The sequence below is a fragment of the Equus caballus genome, chromosome 5 (genome assembly GCF_041296265.1).
Source record: "Equus caballus isolate H_3958 breed thoroughbred chromosome 5, TB-T2T, whole genome shotgun sequence".
Lineage (NCBI taxonomy): Eukaryota > Metazoa > Chordata > Mammalia > Perissodactyla > Equidae > Equus > Equus caballus.
This window is the reverse complement of record NC_091688.1, coordinates 58,826,434-58,842,352: the sequence shown is the minus strand read 5'-3', so window position 1 is coordinate 58,842,352 and position 15,919 is coordinate 58,826,434. Positions and strand designations below refer to the sequence as shown.

Sequence of the window (15,919 nt, the reverse complement as noted above, 5' to 3'; positions counted from 1 at the left end):
TTCAGAGCCATTTGTGGCTGTCAGACAACCCATCCACATTGGGTTGGTTTCTGGCAGGTTCCAGATCAGGCTGGCCTTTGCACAGAGACCATAGCCAGGTGTCTCTTCTCTTGCCTCCTTGACTTTCATGAAGGGCCCAGATGGAAATGTCCTTCTCCTGGGTCATTGAGAGAAGGACCTTAAGGCCTGGACCACTACATTTACAGGAATGAGAAACAGCTGAGAGACCAGTGGGCAGAGGGAATGGTGCAGAGAAGCAGAGGATAAGAATGTTTTTCTGCACTAGATTTTCTCGAAAGAGCTTTTTATCCAGGGTATCAAAATAACCAGCAGCTGATGCATTTGCTGCCTTGGAGGACAGATTGTGGTGTGCACAGTAATTGTTGTTATTTCTGAGGATTCAGAAGCCTGCAGCCATTGAGTGCCTCATCCACAGCAACACTCTGCCCAGCACAAAGCTCCTGCTTCTCTCTTGCTTCGTTCCAGAAGGCCAGGACAAAGTGCACATGCTATTTAAAACACCAGGTGGCTCAGCAGCGATCTGCCAGTACTGATGGAATCGCCGGATCTGCTCGCAATACGTGTGAAACAGAAATATTGTCCCAGTTGCGGGAGGAAGTGAGAGCTTCAGCTCAGAGATTTTTTTTCCTTCCTTCTAATCAGAGTGGAGAAAAACTTCAGAAGAGGAAATGTTTTATAATGCTTAGTGAGATGACATGGTTACAGAATCACCAAGATGATCGCTCCATTTATGGAGAAGGCCACAAGGGCTCAGGAAGGACAGGGGCTCAGCCAAGTACAAATGGCCTGGGTCAGGACCAGAGCTCTGGCCTCTTGACCTCTAGGCAAGCCTGCTTTCGACCACACTCTCTGAAAGAGGCTGAGGGAAAGACCTCAAGGGCCTCTGCGGGGAGGCTGGTAAAGGAACACAGGCAGGCCAGGGTGCAGAGAACACGGGGCTGGCAGTCGCTGGGGGCGGGCTCCTGCTTCTCCTCCAAGAGGCCATCCCTGCACACTCCTGGGGCCTGCTTCTGGCTTTCTCCATCTCTACAAGTTCCCTCCCTTTTGCCTGTGAGCCTCCACTTGCTTTTTCTCTCTTAAAGAAACTGCTGGCTCTCCTGCTGCCCAACCACTGGATTTCTCAACTTCCTTTCACTATGAAATTCCTCAGCAAAGTGATCTACACCCACCGTTTCCTTGGCTCCCCTTAACTTCCTGCAATCTGGTTCCCATCTTCTTCCCCTTCCCTTCCCTTCCCCCTACTGAACTGATATTTTCTTCTTAAAGGTCACCAGTTGCAGTAACAACACTGCCACCAACATAATAATCACAGCATTTATTGAGTGCCTCCCTTGATTCAGGCACTGGGCAAAGCATTTTACAGGCCCCAACAGTAGGTATCATCCATTTATAAATAAGGAAGCTGAAGCTCTAAGAGGTAAGTCTCTGGCTCAGCCTAAGTCACTCGTGGCTGGTCAACTGGCTGGGTGGAGATTTGAGCCAAGCCATGAAGCTCTTGCTGTAAAACCCCAGGCCTCCTCTTCCTTTCAGCCAAGTTCAGTGGACTTTGCCAGTCCTCAGCCTCCTCTCCCAAGGACCTCCTGCGTCTAACACTTTCCCTTCAAGGCTTCTGTGACCGTCCTGGCTTACCATCTCCCTCTGATGTCGCCGTCTGCCTTCAGCATGCATATGCCTCCCACGCCTCAGTCCTGGGGCTTTACATTCTTCTCTGCTCTCATTCTTCCAGGTGTTCCCTCCTAATCTTATGATTCCACCCCCGACTTCAGCCCTGACCTCTCACGCAGGTTCCTGAGTCACTAGCATTTTGAGTGTCCATGTGTGCAAAGTGCTACCTCTCTTCTGGTTTAGACCACCTGCACAGGCTCTAGCAAGGACTGTGCTGCCATGCCACCTCGGACCCTCAGCACCTCCATCCAGTCCTGGGTCATAACCCAGCGGCAGTCGCCAGGCAGATCTCACGATTGGAACAGGTCTGGGAATCGCAGTGGGCTCAGGGCAGTTCAGCTCTTCTCCAGCGGGGGCACTGCAGCCCAGGAAAGCGACCAGCTGGGAACTGGGGAGGTTTACTCATCCATCCTATTTCTCCACTAAGGTGCTGTGACCTTGGGAGAAAGAGCCATCCTCTTTGAGCCATAGTAACTGTAATTACTTATAATTCTATAATTAAATATATTAAGTAATTGCTGAGCACCTGCTGTGCACCAGTCCTGTCCTAGGTGCTGGGGATTCAGCAAGTGAACAGAACAGCCTCTAGCCACGTGGAACTTAAATTCTAGTATGTTGCTTGATCCATTTAATAAATATTTATCTAGTGTACATTACATACCAGACCCATAAAAAGGAAATTGTGATTTCAGCGAGCTCGATTTGGAAAGGAGGGTGAGACCGGTAAGAAACCGGCCACAGTTACACGGGCAGGGCTCTCACTAGCTGCCAGGAGAGTCGAGTGAGCCCCCAGCAGAGTATCCTCTATCCTCTGCTCTCCTGATCCAGGCAGCTGTGGGCCTCCAGCTTCTCAGACTGGTCCAGCTCTGTCCCCACAGGGCCTCCAATGACCCCATGGCCGCCTTGTGGACAGCCCAGCTTGGGTCTTCGTGGGTGCTGACTTCGGTCACTTCTGTGGTTCTCCTGCTGCTCTGGCATGAGGGCAAGCCCTCAGTGCTCCTCATGAGCCTCCACAGGGCTGCTTCTTCTCCCCAGTCCTCATCCAAATCCTCACTATGAAGCTCCCACCAGCCCTGGCGTCAGGGCTTTCCTGTTGGGGCCACCCGAGAGATGCCCTGGGGCAGGGCCCCCCACTGATCAAATTCTGCCTGTAGAGCATCGAAGCTGCTCTTTCCTGTCACCTGGCACTATGTTGACAGTTAGGGTTCTGTGGTGCTGAGGCAGGCAGGAGCCTCACGCCTTCCTTTGTGATGCTCCTGTGGGGGAGTCTGGGATAGGTGGGCTCCACTGTGTCCTGGCTGGCTCTCTGTCACTTCAGTGGTCTAGCTTGTGCATTCATTGTGATCCTGTTCTGGGACAGGATCTGTGTTAGGTACAAGGAAACAAAGATCAAGAAGGAATGTTCCCTATCATATGGGAACTTGCTATCCCATGGGGAACCAGATATATAACTGATAAGACATATCCCAGGGAAGATAAGCAAGCTCACGGGATGGAGCATTTGACCAACTTAGAGCCTCAGGGACTCTTCATTGTTGTCGCATCATACTAGCGTCGGTTCCATATTCTTTAAAGTGGACTTATGAAGCCCTGTGTCATCTGGCCCTCATGCCGCTTCATCTTCCCCTCTTGCTGCTTTCTTTCCTTTGCTACAGCTCCAGCCTAGGTGAATTTTTTTTTCAGTTCATTTAGCAAGTTGTGCTGGCACCTCTGGGCCCTGCATGCCATTTCCAGTGCCTCAGAAACTATCATGCCCTCTTCATCTGACCCATTCCTCTTCTTTTGAGACTCATCTCTTAGAATCTTAGATGATACTTCTGATGGGGTGCTTTCCCTAATCCCCCAAGTCAGGACTGGGGGCCCTTTCTAGGTACTTCGACAGCCCTCTGTATTGCACAGAACCAATGCTTAATGAATATTTGTAAGTGAGGTATTGCCTGACCTAAACTTGGAAGCGTGAGTAAGAGCCAGGGAAGAATGTTGGGAAGAGCATCCTTTCAGACAGAGGAAACAGCTGAAACACAAGTGTGAAACAGCATGGTGCATGCAGGAAGCTGCAGTCAGTTCAGAATTAATAGGGCATGAAGTGGCAGGAGATGAAGCCAGAGCAGTCATGGGTGAAGTCAAGGAGAGACTAAATCATGGAAGATATGGAGACCACCTGGGGTCTATAATCATTCCGCCTGTCCAGGCAGAATGGTCACTCCTCAGTGTCATCTCTCATGAGGAGTGAGGGAGCTGGGGTATTTATCCACCAACTCCCATTCAAAATTGGTTGAAGGCTCTTTTGGGGAGAGGAGAATAATCCCTCCCTACCCCCCACTGGTAGTCTGCCTCCTGTACTCATTGAACACACTCTTGCAGCCAGAGAAAGTCCCCAGGTGCTTGTAGAAAAAGGCCATCAGCATGCACACAACAGCCAGATCTGAGGGGATCTGGGCAGTGGCACCAGTACCCTATACTGCACATTGTTAGCCTGATGCCCCAGAGTCTTCCATTCTCTCCTTCCAGTTTGCTCTATTTGGATTGAAACATAAAGTTCAGATCCAAGTGATCAGTGATGATGACGGCCTGAGTGGGGCACTGGGACCTAAGCATAGAGAGGAGATGCATTCAAAATAAATTCAGGGGGTAAATTTGTCAGGATGTGGGGAGTGGTTGGATGAGGGGATGAGGGGATGAGGGAGAGGAAGGGGTCTCCTGGATCTCCGTGGCTTCCCAATTTGCTTGACCAGGTAAATGGGGATGGCCACTATGGAGATGGGGCATTTGATGATGGAGCCTGTGGGTGGGCTGGGAAGCAGAGGTCTTCCGTCTAGGGTTTTCTGGGACGTGTGGGACATTCAAGAGCATACGTGCAACACAGGAGTCTGGAGGTCAGGAAAGGTGTCAGGGCTGTCAGTCTCTGCACACTGTCTCTATCTCTCTGATACTCACCCATCTTCAGGGCAGGCCCCAGAGTGAGGGAAAATGAGACCCTGGGCATGGTCACCTGTCCTGTCCTGTCTTTCCCCTTTCCAGTCTCCTCTCTGCGGCTGGAGGGGAATGCTCTTTCCTCCTCCTCTTCTCAGGCAGAACTCCTCTCCCTTTGCAGCCTGCGCTCTCTCCACCCTGGGCTGATAGTGACACTCTACGATCAAGTCCTCCGCGCCTGGCTCGTAATATTTTAATGGGAGCTTAAGGAATTCAGAAAACTCTTTTTATTCTCCTGAGAATGCCTGGCTTTCGAAACCATAGTCTTGCTGTGGATTCAAAAATCCTCTTCTGGATATGGAAAGGTGACTATTGACTCCTCCTTTCTCTTTGCATCCCAGCTGCAGTAATCCCAAAGGTCTCCTAGAAAGCCCATGCCTTCAGTACTGCACCTTACTGACTGATATTTGGGAAAATTCTTTAAGAGCCAAGTCTTGGGTTTCTCAAATCATTTTTTGTCAGTATGTTGGAAGCTAAGAAGACTGTACACCACTCAGGGGTGCTGGCTAGTTTACTAGTTTAGTTCCACCATGAGCCTGTCTGTGCCCCTTTAGTCCCACTCAGTTCCAGGCTGTATTCCTGTTAAGCAAGCAGCCATCTGGGAGCGGCAGGGGGTTCCTGGACCCCTTGCAGTCCTGCCGTTGTGCCTCCTTGGTGCACAGCTGCTGGCTGCGATGCTGCAGGTTTGGCAGATGTGGGACACGCATCACCTCTGCAAAGAGCAGCTTTTTGACAAGAGTCTTGGCTCCAGCAGGACTTCCTTTCTGCCAAACTGAGTCTGGCAAAAATTGTCTCCCTCTGGGGGACCTGTGATTACCCTTAGGTCTCAGTTCTACTCTCAGGAAGCAGCCTGGGATTCTCACTGGCCCTGAGATGAAATGGACTGAAATCCACTGGTTCTCTCAGAGGTGTCTGCGTTTCGGTGGGCAGCAGAGCTGGCTCAAAACTGGGAGAGCTAACTTGTAAATTGAGTGAAGGAGATATTTGGGGGAACACAGAATCTGTGGGGGACCCCTGAAGTCATTTCTCCTTTGTTCAGAGATGAATTATATAGACATCCATGGATTATGCTTTCTCATCTCTGGGCCTTTGCACATGCTCTTCCTTCTTCCTGGGACATTTTCCCTGTCCTCCAACCCCTTCATTAAGCTGACCCCACCTCATCTCTGAGGCCTCAGTGCAGATAGGACTTAGAAGCAGCCTGACGGCCCCAGTCTGGCGTAGGACCCTCCTCTGTGGCCCCATCGCCCCTCTGACTGGGCCTCCAGGGCATTCACACTTGATTATGAAGGCCCGTCTGCTTGTTTGTGCTCCTTCGCTCTCCCCGTACAAGCTTCTCTCTGGGGTGGCGGGAGCCATGACATCCCCAGCACCTAGCACAGGGCCTGCACACAGTAGGTGCTCCATTCTTAATTGTTGCTTAACTGCATATTTACATGCAGTTCAACTCTATTCGCTTTTCTGTAGGATGTAAGTAAATTATGCATAATCACAGTTTCTGCCTTAGCTTATACCTTTCCCTAAGAGGAGCAAAAAAAAGCCCAGGCTTTAGAACCAGAAAGATCTGCGTTCCTAATTCCACTTCCTTTGCTTATTGAGCCCAACACCTGTCAATTAAAGTGATGCCTGCTCATAAGGTGTAGGAGAGGCTCTGTTTAGTGGGTGCTCAACACAGACTTGGGTGCATGTCCTCCTCCACCACACCCCATGCACACATGCCCCATGTGCACAGCCACCCTACCAAGTGCCCGGTCACGGGCTGAGCCGGATGGATTGTAGCAGTACCGAGGTGGACTGAGGGAGGCTTGAGTGACTGTCACAAGGTTAAAGAAAGAGGGGCTGCCAGATGCTTGGGGACCACAGGAGGCGAGGCTGCAGACTAGGACTCTTCTGCAGGCTCCCAGCTCCTCTGGGTGGTGGAAGGTCCTCAGGCTGTCTCTCATCCCTCATTCTTTCAGTATGGAGATCCATGCATCGGCATTCTAATTTTAAAAGTTCCCCATGTGCAGAGATGACTTTGATCTTCAACTGGAGTTTATTTCTTCCTATTAGCATCACATTATACAATCTCTGACAGATTAATCACAGCTATTGTTGTACTGTTTATTCTACACACTGTATAATTTTACTTTCAAAATGTTATTTTCATTAAGGAGGAAGTGCATTAGGGGAAGGCATCTTCCTGACAGACAGGCTTCTCTGGCCCCGCAGAGCAGTGTGTGTTCCTGCTGCCTGCACCCGCGATGTCTCCAGCAAGGGCTCGAGTCCCCATGCCAGGGGAGAAGTGAGTCCTGGGCTTACATGATGTGATGCCAGGACTGGGAATACCTCTGTTGGAGCTGAGTTATATTTTTTCCGAGAAATTTTCTTTGTCTTTTTTAGAAAGTAGCATGCCTTTGTATTATGTAGCATAAAGAATGTGGCTGGCATTTGACAGAAGGCTGTCTGGGCCTAGAGATTGGACCAGTGGCCTTCAATATTCTTTTCTCCTGGGTCTGAGTCCAGCCTGCCTCAGCCGTTTACTACCTTTGTGACCTTGGGCAAGTACTTAACCGCTCTGAGCATTGGATTCCTCAGAGGAGGAGGAGGATCCTGGTCAGGGATGCACATGGAAATATCGGGAGGTTTACATACGACAGTGTGGGTCAGGCCCTGTGGGATGTTCTTAGCACATAGTGAGTGCCCTATAAAGCCACCATTATGGGATTCCATAGATGCACTTCCTTCTGCTCAGATCAAGCGAGGGGTGACAAGAGACAGGGAGAGGCAGACTTCTCCAACCTGACAGTTTTGCAGAGGGCCCACCCTGGGTTTGGAAAGAATAACCGCTTTGAAACCACAGAATCCAGAAATACATTTCAACTTCACCATTTACTCTCAAGTTCTGGACCCAGAGCCAGATACCAAGCCGGTTGGAGCAACAAGTTCGTTTTTTAAAAAAAGAAAAACATTTTGTGGTGAGGGAAAAAATGCCTGCACAAGAGGCCCAAGAAGAAAAGCTCCCATGTGTGATGTCGTCCCACTGGCCTGGGATGAAACAGAGAGCTGCTTTGCTCCCAAGGTCTTAGGATGGGGTGGAGCGGGGGTTAAATGCTGCATCTGGTATATGCTTGGTACAGATAAATCCTAATTCAGCCATGTGGTGTCAATGCCAATATTCTAGTGTCAGACCTGGTCAGTGTGATTAAGGTGACGAGGAGGCCTCCTCAGTCCCCCTTGTAAGTGAATCTGTGTTGTTGCAGAGGAACGAAAGTTCCTGAAGGACTCATCCCTGTGACAGAACATAGGAACCATCAGACCCCTGACCAAACACTGCAGAAATGAAAAAGAAGAAAAAAATAACCTAAAATTCCTATAGGGTAAAACCACCGGCCCCGCTTAGAATTCGATATTATGTCCCATCAGAATAAAGTTCAAGGGGCAACCACAATTCTTTTGTTGTGTTGGAATTTGTCATTTCAAGTGTTGTGCCCTCTGAAATCAGATATTCAGCTTTTTTCATCTCTGCCTCAGCAGAGCTAAGTACATACAGTACCTGGCAAAATTCGTCTTCAGTAATAGCTGTTAAATTGAATTGAGTACAATTATTCCAAGAAATGGGCCATTGTTTGGAGCATTCGTTATAGAGAAATCTTTGTTGTAATAGGACTTAAACACTGTTCTTCAATAATAGCTGGGATCTGTTAGAGTGGAATAAATGAGTAAATGGGGGTAAAAACTGAAAATAGCACATATGGCATTGTCATTAATGGAATTTAGAATGCAGTTAATATATGAAAGAGGCTGTGTGTCCAGAAGCAATGCATAATGTCACGTTGTTGACGTGTGGCTTTAGCAGTCTTTCCAAACTCCTTGCACGTGTGCAGGGGAAGAAACAATTGGTTTGGTTGGAAGAAAGGGAAGTTTACCTAGTGCAGTATTTGCAGATCTTTCAAAAGAGGAATGAAGCATAGAGTATGCCTTTTTAAGGGGGCATTTCTTCTCCAGTGAAAGCAAAATCATTAGAAACACTCTGTCTTAGTGAACATTTTTATAAGCTTTGATATACTCTTCAATGCTTTTATACACTGCAGATATTCATTTAAACTTTAGAAGGAAAAGTTAACACGATTTCAGTTTATTCTACACATTTTTCCAATACTGGGGCCTGGTAAACATTACAAGCTGTCCTGCAGCTCCCAATGGCCCTGAGAGTTGCTATTTGGCCTCTAAGGCTGTGCATCTCTTTTGCTATGTTTTTCTCTTCAGGTTCTTCTCTGCCTTCTGTTTAGAAGAGGAGATTGAGGTCTAAACCTCCTTGTTGCCTCTCACCCTCTGCCACGCGTGGGGACCTTCTGGTCACTAACTACCTAAAAAGGGGGTTTGGCTTCCCTAGACCCCAGAGTAGGTCTAAGACAAAGTCACTAAAAATGCCCGTTGTCCAAGATTTGCAAAAGTCAGAGAGGGGTTTCAGTGTTAATGGTTTCAAATAGCTGTTTTAAAAGGTACATCTAACAGTAAAAATCTAATAAAAATTATAGTCAGGCACTTTGCAAATTTCAAGCATGACATAAAAATGCATAATACAAACGATTCTAGTTGGTATGCTAGGATACAATGTCCTAGGATACGAAGAGGCGTGTTGGCAGTGTCTGTTTTTAGCTGTGCCCGACCCATGGGGAGAAGCTCAAAGAATGCTTTGCAAGAAGAGTGACACAAAGCTGGCGGGGCAGGAATACACCAACAAGACAGAGGGAAGAAGGCCCTTTAATGTGCTCCATGCTTGATAAGTGTCAAACACACACACACAGAGTTGAACAGGATGTATTTTTTTCAGTTCCTTTTAATAATTTTTCTTCTCAGGTTTGGTCTGGCTCAGGACCAGTGAAGTCAAGGTTAATGTGATGGAAGGGTTTGCAACCTTGAAAGAAGATACTCCTTGAGTCCTGCTCAGGACTGGTGCACACAAAATAGTGAATGAGGCAATGCTCCTTTTACATCCTCTGCTCCCTGCATCCCCTCCAAAATCCACACACAGCCAGGAGCCCCTTGCCCAGGCTGCCCAGGAGGCAGTGGAGAGAGCAATGTGCTGGGAGTCAGGAGTCCTTCTCTTTGGATCACAGCTCAACTCCAATTTTCTGCATGACCATGGGCAAGATCATTTACCTCTCTGGACATTGGTTTCTTCACATAAAACAAGATGCTTGGATTGGATGATTTCAAGGGTGTCTTTGAATTGCAAGTTGCTAAAATCAATCAATCCACATTAAGCAACCTCTCTACTGGGTATTTTCATTTTTAAATAAGCTGCTTGAAAAGGGCAATGCTTGTTCAAGAGGACTGACTCTTCAATGGTGAAATTTCAGGCATTCTGCCTGCCAAACAAAAAATAGTTCTTTTTGTGAAATGCTTATGCGCGTGTATGTGTGTGTGTGTGTGTGTGTATGTTGCATGGAGGGGGTGGTTTGGAGGGTTGAGAGCTTTTTCATCCTTCTAGTTGCCCACACCCAAAACCTTGGGGTCATCTTTCACTCCTTTCTTTTCCACTCAATGTCTAATTCATTAGCAAATCCTAGTGGTTCAACTTAACACATGTAGAATGTGATCACTTTTCATTATCTCCGGTATTACCTACGATCAATAGACTATCATCTTCATCTCTCACTTAAATTATAGCAATACTCTCTAAACTTCTTTCTCTCCTTCCAACCTTGTCTTCCTTCAGTTCATTCTGAACACCACCTGCTGCCAGAATGATCCTGCCAAAACTCCTCTTCCCAAAACCCTCTCTTGGAATCTCTATCAGTCAGTTTGGGTTAGATTACCGTGAGGTAACAAACACCACCAAAATCTCCGTGACTTAACCCAATCATGCTTATTTCTAGTTCAAAGCTTCTGCCTGAAAGTGACCACATCACCTCTGCTCCCATTTTGTTGACTGAACAAGTCACATGGCCACACATAGCTTCAAAGGGATAAGGAAGGGCAATCCTATCGTGAGGCCAGAAGGGAGAAGATGGGAAATACTTAGCAAAAAGCATAATGTCTACCACAGCTTCCATTTCATTCAGAAAATACCCCACGTCCTCATTATGCCATCCAGGTCCCTGCGTGGTATGACTTCCCAACTCCGTTACCTCTTTGGTCTCATCTCATTCTACTTTTCCTCTCCCTCCACTTTAGCCAATCACAAATGCAGTGATTCAGATGCCCTTTCACATTCCAGGCAGGCTCCCTGTGATATTGTGACTTATAATAAAGACTATGTATTTGGTCTTTGACCCATTTCTGGCACAGAGCTCCTAAAACCCTTGGAATTTCCTAAGTGATGAAAATGATAAAGGTGTCTCTTGCTGTGTTAATGAGGTGACTTTTGGATCACACCTAGGATGGGGGCTGGTTGCCAGGAGAATCAACCATGTGATTAGAGAGTTGGAACTTTTTGTCCCACCCTCCTGACCTCTGGAGAGGGGAGAGGGTCTGGAGGTTGGATCAGTTGCAAATGGCCAATGATTTAATCAATTGTGCCTATGTAACAAAGCCTCCATAAAAACTCAGAAGGATGGGGCTTGGAGAGCTTCCAGGTTGGTGAACATGTGGAGATCTGGGGAGAGTGGTGTGCTCAGAAAGGTCACAGAGCCTCCGCACCCTTTCTCCATACCTGGCCTTATGCGGCTCTTCCATCTGGCTGTTCCTGAGTCATATGCTTTTATAATAAACTGGTAATCCAGTAGGTAAAATGTTTCTTGTGAGCTGCTGTAGCAAATTAATCAAACCCAAGGAGGGGGTCCTTGGAATCTCCAATGGGTCAGAAGCACAGGTGACAACCTGCATTTGTGATTGGCATCTGAAATGGGAGGAGGGGTAGGCTTGTGCGACTGTGGAATCTGGCACTGTCTTTGGGTGGATAGTGTCAGAATTGAGTCTGGGGTCAGAGAATTTCTTGGTGGGGTAGAAACCTCCCCCCACACAGAAGATTTACTCCCTCTCAGGGCCTTTGCACTTGCTATCCACTCCCTGGAGTGCTCTTCCCCACATGTTTGCATAACTCACTTCCTTACTTCCTTTAAGGCTTTGCTCAAGTGGCCCTTTCAGATTGAGGATTTTCCTGACCACTGTAATTAAAAATATAAACCACCGCCTCCCACACGAACACTCCACCACTTCCTATCCTGCTTTCATTTTTTTCCCACTGAACTTATCACCTCCTAATATAACATAGAGCTGGTATTTATTTTGCGGCAGAGTGTAATTGTTGAAAGCATGGGCTCTGTATTACTTAGGTTCAAATCCTTGAGTCCTCCACTTCCAAGCCAGTGACCTTGGGGAGCTTACTTGACCTCTGTGCTTCAGTTTCTTTGTCTGTAGGTTGGGGCCAATAATAGTGCCTGCCTCACAGAGTGGTGAAATACGTAAAGCACTCAGAACAGAGACTGGCACACAATAATAGCATTTTCTATTCTTACCGTTGTCTGATTCGCTGCTATAGGCTGTCAGCATCCTAGAGCCATGGTTTTGTCCTTTTTCAGTCAGGGCCCCAGAGCAGTATCTGGTAACAAAAGGCACAGCATAAATATTTGTTGCATGAACGAGTGAGTGACTGCTGGAATGACTGGCGCATTGGGCAGGCTGGCCAGCACTCACTCTGCTCTGGCCCCTGCATTACCCACAAGGTCCCCAGGCCTCAGCATGGGAGGACTGCAGAGGGGCCAGCTCCTCCAGCCAGGCCAGAGTGCACATGCTCAGCGTCCCTGAAACACCTGCCTCCACCCTGCTCAGGACTTCCCTGGATGTAAGGATGTGTGATGGGTGGCGTGGATTCATTTTACCAGGGAGCATCCTGCTGCACTCTGAATCTAAGTATAAAACTGGACCAGAGTGCACATGAAACCTGAGTCTGCTCTGTAACGGCAAACACTTCATGCCGGTCAGCCTCACTTGTGGCCTTGAACACTGCACTCTGCTCCCAGGGCACCTGGCATACTTGTTTCTATGGCAGACTGGCCACTTGCTATTGTCATGATTTGTCTCTGGTGTGTCTCTGTGGGGAGCTCTGAAGGCCCAGCAGCCATCACTGGGCCAGGCACACAGTAGGTGCTCAATATAGGTTTGTTAAATGAACGACCCAGCAGACTCAAAGCCACTGAGTAGAGGTCAAACTATTCAGATCCTGTCCAGTATGTTGCAGGCAACTTTGACTCCCCAAAGTGTGGGAAATTGCAAAGAGAGCTATCGGAGACTCACTTTTCCTTTTAATTGAACAAATTAATTTAACAGCACAAAGTGTCTTAATGGGGAGCATCTGGATTCCTGGGATGTTGGCGCACTCTCTGGTCCAGCATATCAGACCTTCCCAGGTAGGTCAGCTGCCTGAGGGAATTCAGAGAAAAATCAGCAATTTCCTGATCTGTCTCATCTAGGGTACACCAGAGCTTTCTGTGGTGGAACTGGCTTAGGATTACAAAGCAAAGTGTAGATACTGAGAGAAAATTCCTGGCATGGAGGACACACGAGGGCGGTCCATGTTTTTAAATATATTACATATGGCAGTCTTTGAGAAGTACAGTGGGGAGAGGAGGCGCGGGGAGAGTATCAGGTAGCACAATTCTCAGTTCTGGGCTGGATTCTGTTTGCCAGTGTCTGACTGCGCGAGGCCTGCGGGGAATCGCTTTCCTGTCTGCGGCTACTCTCAGCCTTCAGGCCCCAAGTGTAAAACGTCAAGTCGGTGGGATGCGAGCATGTTCACGATTGACAGGTGATACGAAGGGAGAATCACAAGATCCCTTCCTTTTCCACCTGGGAACCTGATGGGTGCATCGCTTGTATGCACCTTACTTGCTGAGAATCCCCGCCCTCGCCCCACCCTGCTTTGGCCCCTGTTCTCTTACTGGGAAAGCAGAGAGCTGTGCTGTGGCTTGTTGGGGGCCTGGCCCCAGGAACAATTGTGAAGCAGTCAAGCTTCCCTGTCCTCATACTTTTCTATCCCCTTCCCAACCCCTTTGCGTCCCAAACCCTGTGTGACCCAGGCAAGTTCCTTATTTTTGGTTTTAAATTCAGTTTCCTGTAAAATGGTGTTGATAATTGTCTGCCTTTCCATACAGTTGCTCGGAGGATTGAATGAGATAGTTCCCATAATGAATGTCCAGTATCATCCATACTGCCTCTCAGGAAAGGCTCTGACCTCGCTACGGTAGATGTTAGAGGATTTAAGCCAGCACATCTCAGGACAGTTGCTTTTGAATCGGAGGAACCAAGCAGTGTGACCGGTGCGGGAAGAGCTTTGGCATCAGGAGAACGGCTAGGGGAGATGCCCCTTGGGGGAGGCAGAAGCGCGCCTTGAAACTATACTGGGCAGAGAATGACCTGCTCCTTCCAGGGAAGGCGCTCCGCCTCCTTCCAGCGAGGTCAGCAGGGGATGGTGAAATAGAGCAGCAGCATTTGGAAGTCCCTGGCAATCTGCCCCTCCCCCCTTTTGTGCTTGAAAAAGAGGCTCATATTGTACAAAGGCTGAAAATAAGTCCTCTTAGGTCTTGTTGCTCTGCTCTCAGATGTTTATGTCATGATCATATTCATAAATCCCAGAGCTTCTCAGCTGGAAGAGATTCTTCTTAAAAGACTGCCATGCATGCCCCTGGCTGCAGGAAACCTCTGAATTCCCAGCGTATTCAAGAGAAAATTCCTAATAAGCACAACTTGAGTTCTAGTACTGATTAAATATCAACTTTTATCGACAGTTCAAATAAGATTTCCAAATCAACAAATCAGAACAATCCATAAACGATATATGCCTACTTTGGCATCTGTCCTTATGGCCTCACAGCGTGGGGTGGATGCTGCTGGGGAAATCTGTTTCATGTAGCCCCACTCCAGTGCTAATTGGTACCATTGAGATGCACAGCAGCTTGACCTTTGATCCAATGGAAACAGACATATTGAAACAGAAGTTGGTTTGTTGGCTTGGGGAGCATTGGCTGCTGGAGTCTCTCTGTTGTCAAGTTGCTGAAGGGCCATTTGTTTATGAAATTTCGTGTCCGGGGAGGAGTACAGCCTGGGGAAGTTAATTTAAATAGATTTATTCCAAGGATGGACTCATGTGGAAAAAGATTTTGGGGGAAAAAATTTTTTAAGATTCTTCAGCAGCTACTGCTATGTGGTCTGCGGATTTTGGAGTATGGCATGTGTGTGTGTGTGTGTGTGTGTGTGTGTGTGTATTTTAAGGATACTACCTAGTTATCACTTAACAAAAAGCCAATAGGACACAACCCAAAATCTCCCAAAAAAAGGGAGATTTTTCACACCATAGATGTACTTTGCAAAGCCTCTTTAAGTGCCCCAGATTTGAAAATACAATCCACTGGTCTCAAATTCAGTTTAAATATATTATTTAGGAATGAATGCACAATGGAGAGTGAGGCACACCTGTAGTCATTTAAATAGAAAACGTTTCTATAGGATAAACCAACCCTTTTTCAGAATCCCGTGCACTGAGTTTTGGACTTAAGCTACATGAGGTACGAATTTTCATCTTAACAAACTACACCTTTTAACTTACTATTTGGGATAAAACATTTCACAGCTTAATAATAAACTCAGTGTACAAGGTTATTGAGACAAGTCAGCCTTTTATTTGGTGTTTATCTGCTCCCTCACTGTATTGCTCTTTTCTTGTCCTAGGGGCTCGTTTGCGGGATTCAACCTAGCCCCACCTAGGCTCCGCTAACCTGCTGAGGTACTGCGTGCCCTTTGTGTCTTCGGCACCCCCTCTCCCTCTCTCTGTGTTCTCGTGTGGGGCTGTGCCCACAGAATCAGGGTGAAGCATGTGGTCGAGGCCTAAGACGATCAGCATGTCTGGCCATAGAAATTGGTTTGGGAATAGGCACTTGACCCCATCAGAACCAGTGAGCTATAATGAGATTTTGCTGGGAATTCTGGGACACAAGGAGACGCCTCTATATAGGCTGCCCTTCCAACTTGAACCTGGGAGCTGTTTTTGTTTTACTGGGGCATGAGTTTTTCTGAGAATGGAGCCGTAAGAGAGTAAGGAGAGCTGAAATACTACTGGGAAAGAAAAACAAGATAATAATGACAGCTCTGAACCCCTGTAGCCAGCCATGCCTGAAGCTAGAACCCTGTCTTCGCCAGCTCCAGCTCTTGTTTAAGCTACATCATAGACTGGATAGCTTAAACTACAGAAATTTACTTCTCACAGTTCTCGAGGCTAGAAGTCCAAGGTCAGGGTGCCAGCATGGTTGGGTTTTGGTGAGATCTCTCTTCCTGGATT

At 47.6% G+C, this 15,919-nt stretch overlaps 1 protein-coding gene across 4 annotated transcripts in view; it reads right to left on the bottom strand.

Annotated features, from left to right (window-relative positions):
• The window catches only part of NGF (nerve growth factor), a 149,788-nt gene that overhangs the window by 52,096 nt on the left and 81,773 nt on the right, over positions 1–15,919 (bottom strand). For all 4 annotated transcript variants that reach the window (XM_070267176.1, XM_070267177.1, XM_070267179.1 and 1 more), the window contains one exon: positions 12,105–12,187. The gene's annotated coding sequence lies outside the window, so the exon portion shown is untranslated. The remainder of the gene's footprint in view (positions 1–12,104; positions 12,188–15,919) is intronic.